Consider the following 17,849-nt stretch of genomic DNA (forward strand, 5'->3'; position numbering starts at 1 on the left):
GCAGAGCCGCTGGCCCAAGGAGGCCCGCTGTGGCACGCTCCCTCGCACATCCCCTTTCTCCAACCCTCACATACTTTTCCCAGAGCAAAGGCTCTGCCCACACCACAAGGAAAGCACTCCATCACCTGGCCCACGCTGGGACCCATGTTGGGTTTCAGTTTGCTGCCCTCTCCGTGTGCTCTTGCTGTGGCCTGGGGCTAGCTGGCAGCAGCATCTGTGTGTCCGGGTCCACGGACCCAGCATCCATGGACAGGGAGGCGCAGGGGTGCACTCGCCACCCACTGCATTCCTGCCTGCCTGCCTGCACTGCAGCCCAGAGAGTGGCTCCGCCAACCCCAAGCTTCCTGCCATGTCAGTACTGCCCCAGGACACCAGCTGGAAGCACTTCACAGGCAATCCCGACCCAACCAGCTTGGGCAGCACCCTTGAGTCAGGGCTTCGGCCTTGTGTCTCTTCTGCTGCAAGGATGCGGGCACAGAGCTGCAAGGATGCTGCTCACAGGGATCACGCCCCAGGCCGTGCTGTGGGCTTTAGGCTCTCTCATCTGGGACCCAGGGCACACCCGTGTCCTGCACACACCTGGCTGGACACCCTGGGTCACCTGTGCCCTCCCCAAGAGGCCAACACCTCTGTCCTCTGGCCTGGATGCCCCAAGTCTCAACTCCCGCCCACCCAGCACTCAGCTACCCACGGACACACTAGGGCACATGGGAACCCTCGGCATGAGTGCTGCCACGCCAGCCCTTGGGTCACAAGCCCACCGCTGCAGGATCACCATTAGCCTAGCCCTGCTGGGGCTCCTCACGCCTACTCTCTGCACGGGGCAATGTGCTGGACCTCAGTCACGATGAGAACGACGGTATGGGGTTTTCACTCATTTTGTTCAGCTTCCAAGGAATGTATTTGCGGGAGTCATCATCGATCCAAGCACATGCCAACACGCTGGCAGGGGAGCATGGCAGGCTGTGCAAGGGGAGGCAAGCCCGGGGACCTCAAAGACCTTCAAGAGCCAGCAGAGTCCAAAGAAACAAGGCCCGTGGGGCCGTGGGCTCTCACCCTCGAGCCCAGCAAGGCTTCCCTGGCATCTTGGCAGGTCTCCGCAGGAATCCTTAGGGGCAGTGCAGGGCCTCTGGCCCTGGGGATGCTTACCAGCCTCGGAGCTCCGCTGGCATTGGCCCAGCGCAGGCCATGGTGCTTCCGGCATTCACTGCTGCCTCTGGGGCTCAGCAGAAGCCTACGTGAGTCTTGCGTCCACCGAGAGGCCCTCTGAGAAGTACATAGACAACAAGGGTGTGCTTCAGCAAGACCGCCAGCAAGGCGGGCCGCTGCCCACAGACAGGAACAGCCATGGCGCCTGCCTCCCATACTCGCACTCTGGCATGCTGCCTACACAGGTCCCCACTGCAAACTCTTTGTGTCACCCAAGGTGACAGTGGCTGGGCCTCAGGCTGCTTTCCTTAGGCAGCTTCACCTACAAACACATGGGCAGCACGCCCGCCAAACGAGGTGGGCAGCACACGCACCCACGGGCCCTCAGAGACATGGGGTCTGCGTGCTCCTCTCACACAAAGGGCACCTCGACCATCTCAACAATGACAGAGCTCACAGCCCAATGCTGGCCTCCAACCTTCAGCACCACGATGGGCAACAACTGCCCCAAGGCACTCCCAGGGTTGCTGCGGGCCCAGGGAACAGCCCCCGCCTCCCTTGACAGCACACCCAGCTCCATGGGCAGGTCCTTCCTCACTCAGCCCAAACATGCTCACAACCTCACCCTTCAACTCCACTACACACTCGGCTGTCCCGCCTGGGGAACCTCACCACACGCAGGGGAGTGACACAGCACTGGTCTGCAGGCAGCTTTGCAAACGCCCCACCTGCCGCCAGGGGGACACACAACCACTACACCCCAACACGCCCAACAATTCCTTCTCCATGGCCTTTCGCACTGCTCACCCCAGCCCGAGGCTCGCCTGGGCACAGACCTATCAACCTGCCAAAAACGGGTGCTTGGCCACATGGCATCCCAATACCCATGGCGGCCAACACCCAACACATGTCTTCATCAACAGAACACCAGATACAGCACAGGGCTCAGAAGGGCACCTCCACCCGACACTGTGGAAGCAACCCTCGGGCGCCAAGGCTCAGGACCAATGGCTTGTTCAGGGAACACCACAGGCGTGCGCACCATTCACACACACCCCTCCATCAACACCCACAACCACATACCAACACAAACACAAACACACCGACACTGCCACAACCTCCTCAGGTTCGGCCCCTCACCGGCTTCCCTTCCCCACTCATAGCACCCGCACCACAAGCGCTCTGCTGCCCACGCACAACCCTCTCACCACACCTCCCCAGCAGTCTGGTCCTCCAAGGGGGGGCTTGCCCTTGGGCTCACCCTGGGGCTGGCAGCCACCTCAACCCTTGCCCATGGACCCTCACTCCTATGCTCCCCACTAGAGGCAATGTGCTGGACCTCAGTCACGATGAGAACGACGGTAGTGAGTTTTCACTCATTTTGTTCAGCTTTTCCAAGGAATGTTTGACGGTGGAGTCATCATCGATCCAAGCACACCCCAAAGTGCTGGCAGCACAACAACGCAGGCTGGCATCGGGCACAGCCGATGGCCTCCGGCCCCTGCAGAGGCCTGCAGAGGCCAGGGACAAAGCCTGCACCGCCATAGCACAAGCATCCACTCTCGCAGTGGAGCCCAGGCGCGGCCACCTCAGGACAACATGCCCCCAACTCCCGCAGGACTCTGAAGCGCTAGGGGACACGTCCCCACCACCCACCCTGGCTCTGCCACTGCTTACCATCCGTGAGGATTCAGGCACTTCCAGCCCAACACGGGCTCCCTGCATGCCAGCCACCCACAGGGATTCCTCTCCAAAGCACAAGCACAGATCTGCTGGCACTCCACAAGCCACGCCGATGGCAGACACGCTTCCTGCCAAGTACACACACAGTACAGGCAAGCTTCAGGACCCAGGCAGCTCCACAGGGCAGAGCCGCTGGCCCAAGGAGGCCCGCTGTGGCACGCTCCCTCGCACATCCCCTTTCTCCAACCCTCACATACTTTTCCCAGAGCAAAGGCTCTGCCCACACCACAAGGAAAGCACTCCATCACCTGGCCCACGCTGGGACCCATGTTGGGTTTCAGTTTGCTGCCCTCTCCGTGTGCTCTTGCTGTGGCCTGGGGCTAGCTGGCAGCAGCATCTGTGTGTCCGGGTCCACGGACCCAGCATCCATGGACAGGGAGGCGCAGGGGTGCACTCGCCACCCACTGCATTCCTGCCTGCCTGCCTGCACTGCAGCCCAGAGAGTGGCTCCGCCAACCCCAAGCTTCCTGCCATGTCAGTACTGCCCCAGGACACCAGCTGGAAGCACTTCACAGGCAATCCCGACCCAACCAGCTTGGGCAGCACCCTTGAGTCAGGGCTTCGGCCTTGTGTCTCTTCTGCTGCAAGGATGCGGGCACAGAGCTGCAAGGATGCTGCTCACAGGGATCACGCCCCAGGCCGTGCTGTGGGCTTTAGGCTCTCTCATCCGGGACCCAGGGCACACCCGTGTCCTGCACACACCTGGCTGGACACCCTGGGTCACCTGTGCCCTCCCCAAGAGGCCAACACCTCTGTCCTCTGGCCTGGATGCCCCAAGTCTCAACTCCCGCCCACCCAGCACTCAGCTACCCACGGACACACTAGGGCACATGGGAACCCTCGGCATGAGTGCTGCCACGCCAGCCCTTGGGTCACAAGCCCACCGCTGCAGGATCACCATTAGCCTAGCCCTGCTGGGGCTCCTCACGCCTACTCTCTGCACGGGGCAATGTGCTGGACCTCAGTCACGATGAGAACGACGGTATGGGGTTTTCACTCATTTTGTTCAGCTTCCAAGGAATGTATTTGCGGGAGTCATCATCGATCCAAGCACATGCCAACACGCTGGCAGGGGAGCATGGCAGGCTGTGCAAGGGGAGGCAAGCCCGGGGACCTCAAAGACCTTCAAGAGCCAGCAGAGTCCAAAGAAACAAGGCCCGTGGGGCCGTGGGCTCTCACCCTCGAGCCCAGCAAGGCTTCCCTGGCATCTTGGCAGGTCTCCGCAGGAATCCTTAGGGGCAGTGCAGGGCCTCTGGCCCTGGGGATGCTTACCAGCCTCGGAGCTCCGCTGGCATTGGCCCAGCGCAGGCCATGGTGCTTCCGGCATTCACTGCTGCCTCTGGGGCTCAGCAGAAGCCTACGTGAGTCTTGCGTCCACCGAGAGGCCCTCTGAGAAGTACATAGACAACAAGGGTGTGCTTCAGCAAGACCGCCAGCAAGGCGGGCCGCTGCCCACAGACAGGAACAGCCATGGCGCCTGCCTCCCATACTCGCACCCTGGCATGCTGCCTACACAGGTCCCCACTGCAAACTCTTTGTGTCACCCAAGGTGACAGTGGCTGGGCCTCAGGCTGCTTTCCTTAGGCAGCTTCACCTACAAACACATGGGCAGCACGCCCGCCAAACGAGGTGGTCAGCACACGCACCCACGGGCCCTCAGAGACATGGGGTCTGCGTGCTCCTCTCACACAAAGGGCACCTCGACCATCTCAACAATGACAGAGCTCACAGCCCAATGCTGGCCTCCAACCTTCAGCACCACGATGGGCAACAACTGCCCCAAGGCACTCCCAGGGTTGCTGCGGGCCCAGGGAACAGCCCCCGCCTCCCTTGACAGCACACCCAGCTCCATGGGCAGGTCCTTCCTCACTCAGCCCAAACATGCTCACAACCTCACCCTTCAACTCCACTACACACTCGGCTGTCCCGCCTGGGGAACCTCACCACACGCAGGGGAGTGACACAGCACTGGTCTGCAGGCAGCTTTGCAAACGCCCCACCTGCCGCCAGGGGGACACACAACCACTACACCCCAACACGCCCAACAATTCCTTCTCCATGGCCTTTCGCACTGCTCACCCCAGCCCAAGGCTCGCCTGGGCACAGACCTATCAACCTGCCAAAAACGGGTGCTTGGCCACATGGCATCCCAATACCCATGGCGGCCAACACCCAACACATGCCTTCATCAACACAACACCAGATACAGCACAGGGCTCAGAAGGGCACCTCCACCCGACACTGTGGAAGCAACCCTCGGGCGCCAAGGCTCAGGACCAATGGCTTGTTCAGGGAACACCACAGGCGTGCGCACCATTCACACACACCCCTCCATCAACACCCACAACCACATACCAACACAAACACAAACACACCGACACTGCCACAACCTCCTCAGGTTCGGCCCCTCACCGGCTTCCCTTCCCCACTCATAGCACCCGCACCACAAGCGCTCTGCTGCCCACGCACAACCCTCTCACCACACCTCCCCAGCAGTCTGGTCCTCCAAGGGGGGGCTTGCCCTTGGGCTCACCCTGGGGCTGGCAGCCACCTCAACCCTTGCCCATGGACCCTCACTCCTATGCTCCCCACTAGAGGCAATGTGCTGGACCTCAGTCACGATGAGAACGACGGTAGTGAGTTTTCACTCATTTTGTTCAGCTTTTCCAAGGAATGTTTGACGGTGGAGTCATCATCGATCCAAGCACACCCCAAAGTGCTGGCAGCACAACAACGCAGGCTGGCATCGGGCACAGCCGATGGCCTCCGGCCCCTGCAGAGGCCTGCAGAGGCCAGGGACAAAGCCTGCACCACCATAGCACAAGCATCCACTCTCGCAGTGGAGCCCAGGCGCGGCCACCTCAGGACAACATGCCCCCAACTCCCGCAGGACTCTGAAGCGCTAGGGGACACGTCCCCACCACCCACCCTGGCTCTGCCACTGCTTACCATCCGTGAGGATTCAGGCACTTCCAGCCCAACACGGGCTCCCTGCATGCCAGCCACCCACAGGGATTCCTCTCCAAAGCACAAGCACAGATCTGCTGGCACTCCACAAGCCACGCCGATGGCAGACACGCTCCCTGCCAAGTACACACACAGTACAGGCAAGCTTCAGGACCCAGGCAGCTCCACAGGGCAGAGCCGCTGGCCCAAGGAGGCCCGCTGTGGCACGCTCCCTCGCACATCCCCTTTCTCCAACCCTCACATACTTTTCCCAGAGCAAAGGCTCTGCCCACACCACAAGGAAAGCACTCCATCACCTGGCCCACGCTGGGACCCATGTTGGGTTTCAGTTTGCTGCCCTCTCCGTGTGCTCTTGCTGTGGCCTGGGGCTAGCTGGCAGCAGCATCTGTGTGTCCGGGTCCACGGACCCAGCATCCATGGACAGGGAGGCGCAGGGGTGCACTCGCCACCCACTGCATTCCTGCCTGCCTGCCTGCACTGCAGCCCAGAGAGTGGCTCCGCCAACCCCAAGCTTCCTGCCATGTCAGTACTGCCCCAGGACACCAGCTGGAAGCACTTCACAGGCAATCCCGACCCAACCAGCTTGGGCAGCACCCTTGAGTCAGGGCTTCGGCCTTGTGTCTCTTCTGCTGCAAGGATGCGGGCACAGAGCTGCAAGGATGCTGCTCACAGGGATCACGCCCCAGGCCGTGCTGTGGGCTTTAGGCTCTCTCATCCGGGACCCAGGGCACACCCGTGTCCTGCACACACCTGGCTGGACACCCTGGGTCACCTGTGCCCTCCCCAAGAGGCCAACACCTCTGTCCTCTGGCCTGGATGCCCCAAGTCTCAACTCCCGCCCACCCAGCACTCAGCTACCCACGGACACACTAGGGCACATGGGAACCCTCGGCATGAGTGCTGCCACGCCAGCCCTTGGGTCACAAGCCCACCGCTGCAGGATCACCATTAGCCTAGCCCTGCTGGGGCTCCTCACGCCTACTCTCTGCACGGGGCAATGTGCTGGACCTCAGTCACGATGAGAACAACGGTATGGGGTTTTCACTCATTTTGTTCAGCTTCCAAGGAATGTATTTGCGGGAGTCATCATCGATCCAAGCACATGCCAACACGCTGGCAGGGGAGCATGGCAGGCTGTGCAAGGGGAGGCAAGCCCGGGGACCTCAAAGACCTTCAAGAGCCAGCAGAGTCCAAAGAAACAAGGCCCGTGGGGCCGTGGGCTCTCACCCTCGAGCCCAGCAAGGCTTCCCTGGCATCTTGGCAGGTCTCCGCAGGAATCCTTAGGGGCAGTGCAGGGCCTCTGGCCCTGGGGATGCTTACCAGCCTCGGAGCTCCGCTGGCATTGGCCCAGCGCAGGCCATGGTGCTTCCGGCATTCACTGCTGCCTCTGGGGCTCAGCAGAAGCCTACGTGAGTCTTGCGTCCACCGAGAGGCCCTCTGAGAAGTACATAGACAACAAGGGTGTGCTTCAGCAAGACCGCCAGCAAGGCGGGCCGCTGCCCACAGACAGGAACAGCCATGGCGCCTGCCTCCCATACTCGCACTCTGGCATGCTGCCTACACAGGTCCCCACTGCAAACTCTTTGTGTCACCCAAGGTGACAGTGGCTGGGCCTCAGGCTGCTTTCCTTAGGCAGCTTCACCTACAAACACATGGGCAGCACGCCCGCCAAACGAGGTGGGCAGCACACGCACCCACGGGCCCTCAGAGACATGGGGTCTGCGTGCTCCTCTCACACAAAGGGCACCTCGACCATCTCAACAATGACAGAGCTCACAGCCCAATGCTGGCCTCCAACCTTCAGCACCACGATGGGCAACAACTGCCCCAAGGCACTCCCAGGGTTGCTGCGGGCCCAGGGAACAGCCCCCGCCTCCCTTGACAGTACACCCAGCTCCATGGGCAGGTCCTTCCTCACTCAGCCCAAACATGCTCACAACCTCACCCTTCAACTCCACTACACACTCGGCTGTCCCGCCTGGGGAACCTCACCACACGCAGGGGAGTGACACAGCACTGGTCTGCAGGCAGCTTTGCAAACGCCCCACCTGCCGCCAGGGGGACACACAACCACTACACCCCAACACGCCCAACAATTCCTTCTCCATGGCCTTTCGCACTGCTCACCCCAGCCCGAGGCTCGCCTGGGCACAGACCTATCAACCTGCCAAAAACGGGTGCTTGGCCACATGGCATCCCAATACCCATGGCGGCCAACACCCAACACATGCCTTCATCAACACAACACCAGATACAGCACAGGGCTCAGAAGGGCACCTCCACCCGACACTGTGGAAGCAACCCTCGGGCGCCAAGGTTCAGGACCAATGGCTTGTTCAGGGAACACCACAGGCGTGCGCACCACTCACACACACCCCTCCATCAACACCCACAACCACATACCAACACAAACACAAACACACCGACACTGCCACAACCTCCTCAGGTTCGGCCCCTCACCGGCTTCCCTTCCCCACTCATAGCACCCGCACCACAAGCGCTCTGCTGCCCACGCACAACCCTCTCACCACACCTCCCCAGCAGTCTGGTCCTCCAAGGGGGGGCTTGCCCTTGGGCTCACCCTGGGGCTGGCAGCCACCTCAACCCTTGCCCATGGACCCTCACTCCTATGCTCCCCACTAGAGGCAATGTGCTGGACCTCAGTCACGATGAGAACGACGGTAGTGAGTTTTCACTCATTTTGTTCAGCTTTTCCAAGGAATGTTTGACGGTGGAGTCATCATCGATCCAAGCACACCCCAAAGTGCTGGCAGCACAACAACGCAGGCTGGCATCGGGCACAGCCGATGGCCTCCGGCCCCTGCAGAGGCCTGCAGAGGCCAGGGACAAAGCCTGCACCGCCATAGCACAAGCATCCACTCTCGCAGTGGAGCCCAGGCGCGGCCACCTCAGGACAACATGCCCCCAACTCCCGCAGGACTCTGAAGCGCTAGGGGACACGTCCCCACCACCCACCCTGGCTCTGCCACTGCTTACCATCCGTGAGGATTCAGGCACTTCCAGCCCAACACGGGCTCCCTGCATGCCAGCCACCCACAGGGATTCCTCTCCAAAGCACAAGCACAGATCTGCTGGCACTCCACAAGCCACGCCGATGGCAGACACGCTCCCTGCCAAGTACACACACAGTACAGGCAAGCTTCAGGACCCAGGCAGCTCCACAGGGCAGAGCCGCTGGCCCAAGGAGGCCCGCTGTGGCACGCTCCCTCGCACATCCCCTTTCTCCAACCCTCACATACTTTTCCCAGAGCAAAGGCTCTGCCCACACCACAAGGAAAGCACTCCATCACCTGGCCCACGCTGGGACCCATGTTGGGTTTCAGTTTGCTGCCCTCTCCGTGTGCTCTTGCTGTGGCCTGGGGCTAGCTGGCAGCAGCATCTGTGTGTCCGGGTCCACGGACCCAGCATCCATGGACAGGGAGGCGCAGGGGTGCACTCGCCACCCACTGCATTCCTGCCTGCCTGCCTGCACTGCAGCCCAGAGAGTGGCTCCGCCAACCCCAAGCTTCCTGCCATGTCAGTACTGCCCCAGGACACCAGCTGGAAGCACTTCACAGGCAATCCCGACCCAACCAGCTTGGGCAGCACCCTTGAGTCAGGGCTTCGGCCTTGTGTCTCTTCTGCTGCAAGGATGCGGGCACAGAGCTGCAAGGATGCTGCTCACAGGGATCACGCCCCAGGCCGTGCTGTGGGCTTTAGGCTCTCTCATCCGGGACCCAGGGCACACCCGTGTCCTGCACACACCTGGCTGGACACCCTGGGTCACCTGTGCCCTCCCCAAGAGGCCAACACCTCTGTCCTCTGGCCTGGATGCCCCAAGTCTCAACTCCCGCCCACCCAGCACTCAGCTACCCACGGACACACTAGGGCACATGGGAACCCTCGGCATGAGTGCTGCCACGCCAGCCCTTGGGTCACAAGCCCACCGCTGCAGGATCACCATTAGCCTAGCCCTGCTGGGGCTCCTCACGCCTACTCTCTGCACGGGGCAATGTGCTGGACCTCAGTCACGATGAGAACGACGGTATGGGGTTTTCACTCATTTTGTTCAGCTTCCAAGGAATGTATTTGCGGGAGTCATCATCGATCCAAGCACATGCCAACACGCTGGCAGGGGAGCATGGCAGGCTGTGCAAGGGGAGGCAAGCCCGGGGACCTCAAAGACCTTCAAGAGCCAGCAGAGTCCAAAGAAACAAGGTCCGTGGGGCCGTGGGCTCTCACCCTCGAGCCCAGCAAGGCTTCCCTGGCATCTTGGCAGGTCTCCGCAGGAATCCTTAGGGGCAGTGCAGGGCCTCTGGCCCTGGGGATGCTTACCAGCCTCGGAGCTCCGCTGGCATTGGCCCAGCGCAGGCCATGGTGCTTCCGGCATTCACTGCTGCCTCTGGGGCTCAGCAGAAGCCTACGTGAGTCTTGCGTCCACCGAGAGGCCCTCTGAGAAGTACATAGACAACAAGGGTGTGCTTCAGCAAGACCGCCAGCAAGGCGGGCCGCTGCCCACAGACAGGAACAGCCATGGCGCCTGCCTCCCATACTCGCACTCTGGCATGCTGCCTACACAGGTCCCCACTGCAAACTCTTTGTGTCACCCAAGGTGACAGTGGCTGGGCCTCAGGCTGCTTTCCTTAGGCAGCTTCACCTACAAACACATGGGCAGCACGCCCGCCAAACGAGGTGGGCAGCACACGCACCCACGGGCCCTCAGAGACATGGGGTCTGCGTGCTCCTCTCACACAAAGGGCACCTCGACCATCTCAACAATGACAGAGCTCACAGCCCAATGCTGGCCTCCAACCTTCAGCACCACGATGGGCAACAACTGCCCCAAGGCACTCCCAGGGTTGCTGCGGGCCCAGGGAACAGCCCCCGCCTCCCTTGACAGTACACCCAGCTCCATGGGCAGGTCCTTCCTCACTCAGCCCAAACATGCTCACAACCTCACCCTTCAACTCCACTACACACTCGGCTGTCCCGCCTGGGGAACCTCACCACACGCAGGGGAGTGACACAGCACTGGTCTGCAGGCAGCTTTGCAAACGCCCCACCTGCCGCCAGGGGGACACACAACCACTACACCCCAACACGCCCAACAATTCCTTCTCCATGGCCTTTCGCACTGCTCACCCCAGCCCGAGGCTCGCCTGGGCACAGACCTATCAACCTGCCAAAAACGGGTGCTTGGCCACATGGCATCCCAATACCCATGGCGGCCAACACCCAACACATGCCTTCATCAACACAACACCAGATACAGCACAGGGCTCAGAAGGGCACCTCCACCCGACACTGTGGAAGCAACCCTCGGGCGCCAAGGTTCAGGACCAATGGCTTGTTCAGGGAACACCACAGGCGTGCGCACCACTCACACACACCCCTCCATCAACACCCACAACCACATACCAACACAAACACAAACACACCGACACTGCCACAACCTCCTCAGGTTCGGCCCCTCACCGGCTTCCCTTCCCCACTCATAGCACCCGCACCACAAGCGCTCTGCTGCCCACGCACAACCCTCTCACCACACCTCCCCAGCAGTCTGGTCCTCCAAGGGGGGGCTTGCCCTTGGGCTCACCCTGGGGCTGGCAGCCACCTCAACCCTTGCCCATGGACCCTCACTCCTATGCTCCCCACTAGAGGCAATGTGCTGGACCTCAGTCACGATGAGAACGACGGTAGTGAGTTTTCACTCATTTTGTTCAGCTTTTCCAAGGAATGTTTGACGGTGGAGTCATCATCGATCCAAGCACACCCCAAAGTGCTGGCAGCACAACAACGCAGGCTGGCATCGGGCACAGCCGATGGCCTCCGGCCCCTGCAGAGGCCTGCAGAGGCCAGGGACAAAGCCTGCACCGCCATAGCACAAGCATCCACTCTCGCAGTGGAGCCCAGGCGCGGCCACCTCAGGACAACATGCCCCCAACTCCCGCAGGACTCTGAAGCGCTAGGGGACACGTCCCCACCACCCACCCTGGCTCTGCCACTGCTTACCATCCGTGAGGATTCAGGCACTTCCAGCCCAACACGGGCTCCCTGCATGCCAGCCACCCACAGGGATTCCTCTCCAAAGCACAAGCACAGATCTGCTGGCACTCCACAAGCCACGCCGATGGCAGACACGCTCCCTGCCAAGTACACACACAGTACAGGCAAGCTTCAGGACCCAGGCAGCTCCACAGGGCAGAGCCGCTGGCCCAAGGAGGCCCGCTGTGGCACGCTCCCTCGCACATCCCCTTTCTCCAACCCTCACATACTTTTCCCAGAGCAAAGGCTCTGCCCACACCACAAGGAAAGCACTCCATCACCTGGCCCACGCTGGGACCCATGTTGGGTTTCAGTTTGCTGCCCTCTCCGTGTGCTCTTGCTGTGGCCTGGGGCTAGCTGGCAGCAGCATCTGTGTGTCCGGGTCCACGGACCCAGCATCCATGGACAGGGAGGCGCAGGGGTGCACTCGCCACCCACTGCATTCCTGCCTGCCTGCCTGCACTGCAGCCCAGAGAGTGGCTCCGCCAACCCCAAGCTTCCTGCCATGTCAGTACTGCCCCAGGACACCAGCTGGAAGCACTTCACAGGCAATCCCGACCCAACCAGCTTGGGCAGCACCCTTGAGTCAGGGCTTCGGCCTTGTGTCTCTTCTGCTGCAAGGATGCGGGCACAGAGCTGCAAGGATGCTGCTCACAGGGATCACGCCCCAGGCCGTGCTGTGGGCTTTAGGCTCTCTCATCCGGGACCCAGGGCACACCCGTGTCCTGCACACACCTGGCTGGACACCCTGGGTCACCTGTGCCCTCCCCAAGAGGCCAACACCTCTGTCCTCTGGCCTGGATGCCCCAAGTCTCAACTCCCGCCCACCCAGCACTCAGCTACCCACGGACACACTAGGGCACATGGGAACCCTCGGCATGAGTGCTGCCACGCCAGCCCTTGGGTCACAAGCCCACCGCTGCAGGATCACCATTAGCCTAGCCCTGCTGGGGCTCCTCACGCCTACTCTCTGCACGGGGCAATGTGCTGGACCTCAGTCACGATGAGAACGACGGTATGGGGTTTTCACTCATTTTGTTCAGCTTCCAAGGAATGTATTTGCGGGAGTCATCATCGATCCAAGCACATGCCAACACGCTGGCAGGGGAGCATGGCAGGCTGTGCAAGGGGAGGCAAGCCCGGGGACCTCAAAGACCTTCAAGAGCCAGCAGAGTCCAAAGAAACAAGGTCCGTGGGGCCGTGGGCTCTCACCCTCGAGCCCAGCAAGGCTTCCCTGGCATCTTGGCAGGTCTCCGCAGGAATCCTTAGGGGCAGTGCAGGGCCTCTGGCCCTGGGGATGCTTACCAGCCTCGGAGCTCCGCTGGCATTGGCCCAGCGCAGGCCATGGTGCTTCCGGCATTCACTGCTGCCTTTGGGGCTCAGCAGAAGCCTACGTGAGTCTTGCGTCCACCGAGAGGCCCTCTGAGAAGTACATAGACAACAAGGGTGTGCTTCAGCAAGACCGCCAGCAAGGCGGGCCGCTGCCCACAGACAGGAACAGCCATGGCGCCTGCCTCCCATACTCGCACCCTGGCATGCTGCCTACACAGGTCCCCACTGCAAACTCTTTGTGTCACCCAAGGTGACAGTGGCTGGGCCTCAGGCTGCTTTCCTTAGGCAGCTTCACCTACAAACACATGGGCAGCACGCCCGCCAAACGAGGTGGTCAGCACACGCACCCACGGGCCCTCAGAGCCATGGGGCCTGCGTGCGCCTCTCACACAAAGGGCACCTCGACCATCTCAACAATGACAGAGCTCACAGCCCAATGCTGGCCTCCAACCTTCAGCACCACGATGGGCAACAACTGCCCCAAGGCACTCCCAGGGTTGCTGCGGGCCCAGGGAACAGCCCCCGCCTCCCTTGACAGCACACCCAGCTCCATGGGCAGGTCCTTCCTCACTCAGCCCAAACATGCTCACAACCTCACCCTTCAACTCCACTACACACTCGGCTGTCCCGCCTGGGGAACCTCACCACACGCAGGGGAGTGACACAGCACTGGTCTGCAGGCAGCTTTGCAAACGCACCACCTGACGCCAGGGGGACACACAACCACTACACCCCAACACGCCCAACAATTCCTTCTCCATGGCCTTTCGCACTGCTCACCCCAGCCCGAGGCTCGCCTGGGCACAGACCTATCAACCTGCCAAAAACGGGTGCTTGGCCACATGGCATCCCAATACCCATGGCGGCCAACACCCAACACATGCCTTCATCAACAGAACACCAGATACAGCACAGGGCTCAGAAGGGCACCTCCACCCGACACTGTGGAAGCAACCCTCGGGCGCCAAGGCTCAGGACCAATGGCTTGTTCAGGGAACACCACAGGCGTGCGCACCACTCACACACACCCCTCCATCAACACCCACAACCACATACCAACACAAACACAAACACACCGACACTGCCACAACGTCCTCAGGTTCGGCCCCTCACTGGCTTCCCTTCCCCACTCATAGCACCCACACCACAAGCGCTCTGCTGCCCACGCACAACCCTCTCACCACACCTCCCCAGCAGTCTGGTCCTCCAAGGGGGGGCTTGCCCTTGGGCTCACCCTGGGGCTGGCAGCCACCTCAACCCTTGCCCATGGACCCTCACTCCTATGCTCCCCACTAGAGGCAATGTGCTGGACCTCAGTCACGATGAGAACGACGGTAGTGAGTTTTCACTCATTTTGTTCAGCTTTTCCAAGGAATGTTTGACGGTGGAGTCATCATCGATCCAAGCACACCCCAAAGTGCTGGCAGCACAACAACGCAGGCTGGCATCGGGCACAGCCGATGGCCTCCGGCCCCTGCAGAGGCCTGCAGAGGCCAGGGACAAAGCCTGCACCGCCATAGCACAAGCATCCACTCTCGCAGTGGAGCCCAGGCGCGGCCACCTCAGGACAACATGCCCCCAACTCCCGCAGGACTCTGAAGCGCTAGGGGACACGTCCCCACCACCCACCCTGGCTCTGCCACTGCTTACCATCCGTGAGGATTCAGGCACTTCCAGCCCAACACGGGCTCCCTGCATGCCAGCCACCCACAGGGATTCCTCTCCAAAGCACAAGCACAGATCTGCTGGCACTCCACAAGCCACGCCGATGGCAGACACGCTCCCTGCCAAGTACACACACAGTACAGGCAAGCTTCAGGACCCAGGCAGCTCCACAGGGCAGAGCCGCTGGCCCAAGGAGGCCCGCTGTGGCACGCTCCCTCGCACATCCCCTTTCTCCAACCCTCACATACTTTTCCCAGAGCAAAGGCTCTGCCCACACCACAAGGAAAGCACTCCATCACCTGGCCCACGCTGGGACCCATGTTGGGTTTCAGTTTGCTGCCCTCTCCGTGTGCTCTTGCTGTGGCCTGGGGCTAGCTGGCAGCAGCATCTGTGTGTCCGGGTCCACGGACCCAGCATCCATGGACAGGGAGGCGCAGGGGTGCACTCGCCACCCACTGCATTCCTGCCTGCCTGCCTGCACTGCAGCCCAGAGAGTGGCTCCGCCAACCCCAAGCTTCCTGCCATGTCAGTACTGCCCCAGGACACCAGCTGGAAGCACTTCACAGGCAATCCCGACCCAACCAGCTTGGGCAGCACCCTTGAGTCAGGGCTTCGGCCTTGTGTCTCTTCTGCTGCAAGGATGCGGGCACAGAGCTGCAAGGATGCTACTCACAGGGATCACGCCCCAGGCCGTGCTGTGGGCTTTAGGCTCTCTCATCCGGGACCCAGGGCACACCCGTGTCCTGCACACACCTGGCTGGACACCCTGGGTCACCTGTGCCCTCCCCAAGAGGCCAACACCTCTGTCCTCTGGCCTGGATGCCCCAAGTCTCAACTCCCGCCCACCCAGCACTCAGCTACCCACGGACACACTAGGGCACATGGGAACCCTCGGCATGAGTGCTGCCACGCCAGCCCTTGGGTCACAAGCCCAGCGCTGCAGGATCACCATTAGCCTAGCCCTGCTGGGGCTCCTCACGCCTACTCTCTGCACGGGGCAATGTGCTGGACCTCAGTCACGATGAGAACGACGGTATGGGGTTTTCACTCATTTTGTTCAGCTTCCAAGGAATGTATTTGCGGGAGTCATCATCGATCCAAGCACATGCCAACACGCTGGCAGGGGAGCATGGCAGGCTGTGCAAGGGGAGGCAAGCCCGGGGACCTCAAAGACCTTCAAGAGCCAGCAGAGTCCAAAGAAACAAGGCCCGTGGGGCCGTGGGCTCTCACCCTCGAGCCCAGCAAGGCTTCCCTGGCATCTTGGCAGGTCTCCGCAGGAATCCTTAGGGGCAGTGCAGGGCCTCTGGCCCTGGGGATGCTTACCAGCCTCGGAGCTCCGCTGGCATTGGCCCATCGCAGGCCATGGTGCTTCCGGCATTCACTGCTGCCTCTGGGGCTCAGCAGAAGCCTACGTGAGTCTTGCGTCCACCGAGAGGCCCTCTGAGAAGTACATAGACAACAAGGGTGTGCTTCAGCAAGACCGCCAGCAAGGCGGGCCGCTGCCCACAGACAGGAACAGCCATGGCGCCTGCCTCCCATACTCGCACTCTGGCATGCTGCCTACACAGGTCCCCACTGCAAACTCTTTGTGTCACCCAAGGTGACAGTGGCTGGGCCTCAGGCTGCTTTCCTTAGGCAGCTTCACCTACAAACACATGGGCAGCACGCCCGCCAAACGAGGTGGTCAGCACACGCACCCACGGGCCCTCAGAGACATGGGGTCTGCGTGCTCCTCTCACACAAAGGGCACCTCGACCATCTCAACAATGACAGAGCTCACAGCCCAATGCTGGCCTCCAACCTTCAGCACCACGATGGGCAACAACTGCCCCAAGGCACTCCCAGGGTTGCTGCGGGCCCAGGGAACAGCCCCCGCCTCCCTTGACAGCACACCCAGCTCCATGGGCAGGTCCTTCCTCACTCAGCCCAAACATGCTCACAACCTCACCCTTCAACTCCACTACACACTCGGCTGTCCCGCCTGGGGAACCTCACCACACGCAGGGGAGTGACACAGCACTGGTCTGCAGGCAGCTTTGCAAACGCCCCACCTGCCGCCAGGGGGACACACAACCACTACACCCCAACACGCCCAACAATTCCTTCTCCATGGCCTTTCGCACTGCTCACCCCAGCCCGAGGCTCGCCTGGGCACAGACCTATCAACCTGCCAAAAACGGGTGCTTGGCCACATGGCATCCCAATACCCATGGCGGCCAACACCCAACACATGTCTTCATCAACAGAACACCAGATACAGCACAGGGCTCAGAAGGGCACCTCCACCCGACACTGTGGAAGCAACCCTCGGGCGCCAAGGCTCAGGACCAATGGCTTGTTCAGGGAACACCACAGGCGTGCGCACCATTCACACACACCCCTCCATCAACACCCACAACCACATACCAACACAAACACAAACACACCGACACTGCCACAACCTCCTCAGGTTCGGCCCCTCACCGGCTTCCCTTCCCCACTCATAGCACCCGCACCACAAGCGCTCTGCTGCCCACGCACAACCCTCTCACCACACCTCCCCAGCAGTCTGGTCCTCCAAGGGGGGGCTTGCCCTTGGGCTCACCCTGGGGCTGGCAGCCACCTCAACCCTTGCCCATGGACCCTCACTCCTATGCTCCCCACTAGAGGCAATGTGCTGGACCTCAGTCACGATGAGAACGACGGTAGTGAGTTTTCACTCATTTTGTTCAGCTTTTCCAAGGAATGTTTGACGGTGGAGTCATCATCGATCCAAGCACACCCCAAAGTGCTGGCAGCACAACAACGCAGGCTGGCATCGGGCACAGCCGATGGCCTCCGGCCCCTGCAGAGGCCTGCAGAGGCCAGGGACAAAGCCTGCACCGCCATAGCACAAGCATCCACTCTCGCAGTGGAGCCCAGGCGCGGCCACCTCAGGACAACATGCCCCCAACTCCCGCAGGACTCTG

The 17,849-nt window shown here is 61.3% G+C and overlaps 12 non-coding genes across 12 annotated transcripts; all 12 read right to left on the reverse strand.

Moving 5' to 3' along the window:
- Positions 1 to 833: 833 nt before the first annotated feature.
- On the reverse strand, positions 834 to 925 carry LOC131480647 (small nucleolar RNA SNORD116). Its single transcript, XR_009245701.1, has one exon. It is a non-coding gene; the product is annotated as a small nucleolar RNA SNORD116 (small nucleolar RNA).
- Positions 926 to 2,484: 1,559 nt separating this feature from the next.
- Positions 2,485 to 2,579, reverse strand: LOC131480691 (small nucleolar RNA SNORD116). The gene has a single exon (XR_009245743.1). It is a non-coding gene; the product is annotated as a small nucleolar RNA SNORD116 (small nucleolar RNA).
- A 1,269-nt stretch (positions 2,580 to 3,848) lies between these two features.
- On the reverse strand, positions 3,849 to 3,940 carry LOC131480648 (small nucleolar RNA SNORD116). The gene has a single exon (XR_009245702.1). It is a non-coding gene; the product is annotated as a small nucleolar RNA SNORD116 (small nucleolar RNA).
- A 1,559-nt stretch (positions 3,941 to 5,499) lies between these two features.
- Positions 5,500 to 5,594, reverse strand: LOC131480692 (small nucleolar RNA SNORD116). Its single transcript, XR_009245744.1, has one exon. It is a non-coding gene; the product is annotated as a small nucleolar RNA SNORD116 (small nucleolar RNA).
- A 1,269-nt stretch (positions 5,595 to 6,863) lies between these two features.
- Positions 6,864 to 6,955, reverse strand: LOC131480707 (small nucleolar RNA SNORD116). Its single transcript, XR_009245758.1, has one exon. It is a non-coding gene; the product is annotated as a small nucleolar RNA SNORD116 (small nucleolar RNA).
- Positions 6,956 to 8,514: 1,559 nt separating this feature from the next.
- LOC131480693 (small nucleolar RNA SNORD116) lies at positions 8,515 to 8,609 on the reverse strand. The gene has a single exon (XR_009245745.1). It is a non-coding gene; the product is annotated as a small nucleolar RNA SNORD116 (small nucleolar RNA).
- A 1,269-nt stretch (positions 8,610 to 9,878) lies between these two features.
- On the reverse strand, positions 9,879 to 9,970 carry LOC131480649 (small nucleolar RNA SNORD116). The gene has a single exon (XR_009245703.1). It is a non-coding gene; the product is annotated as a small nucleolar RNA SNORD116 (small nucleolar RNA).
- A 1,559-nt stretch (positions 9,971 to 11,529) lies between these two features.
- On the reverse strand, positions 11,530 to 11,624 carry LOC131480694 (small nucleolar RNA SNORD116). Its single transcript, XR_009245746.1, has one exon. It is a non-coding gene; the product is annotated as a small nucleolar RNA SNORD116 (small nucleolar RNA).
- Positions 11,625 to 12,893: 1,269 nt separating this feature from the next.
- LOC131480651 (small nucleolar RNA SNORD116) lies at positions 12,894 to 12,985 on the reverse strand. Its single transcript, XR_009245704.1, has one exon. It is a non-coding gene; the product is annotated as a small nucleolar RNA SNORD116 (small nucleolar RNA).
- A 1,559-nt stretch (positions 12,986 to 14,544) lies between these two features.
- On the reverse strand, positions 14,545 to 14,639 carry LOC131480695 (small nucleolar RNA SNORD116). Its single transcript, XR_009245747.1, has one exon. It is a non-coding gene; the product is annotated as a small nucleolar RNA SNORD116 (small nucleolar RNA).
- A 1,269-nt stretch (positions 14,640 to 15,908) lies between these two features.
- Positions 15,909 to 16,000, reverse strand: LOC131480652 (small nucleolar RNA SNORD116). Its single transcript, XR_009245705.1, has one exon. It is a non-coding gene; the product is annotated as a small nucleolar RNA SNORD116 (small nucleolar RNA).
- Positions 16,001 to 17,559: 1,559 nt separating this feature from the next.
- On the reverse strand, positions 17,560 to 17,654 carry LOC131480696 (small nucleolar RNA SNORD116). The gene has a single exon (XR_009245748.1). It is a non-coding gene; the product is annotated as a small nucleolar RNA SNORD116 (small nucleolar RNA).
- Positions 17,655 to 17,849: the final 195 nt, after the last annotated feature.

Source organism: Ochotona princeps, chromosome 6 (genome assembly GCF_030435755.1).
Source record: "Ochotona princeps isolate mOchPri1 chromosome 6, mOchPri1.hap1, whole genome shotgun sequence".
In the NCBI taxonomy this organism is placed as follows: domain Eukaryota; kingdom Metazoa; phylum Chordata; class Mammalia; order Lagomorpha; family Ochotonidae; genus Ochotona; species Ochotona princeps.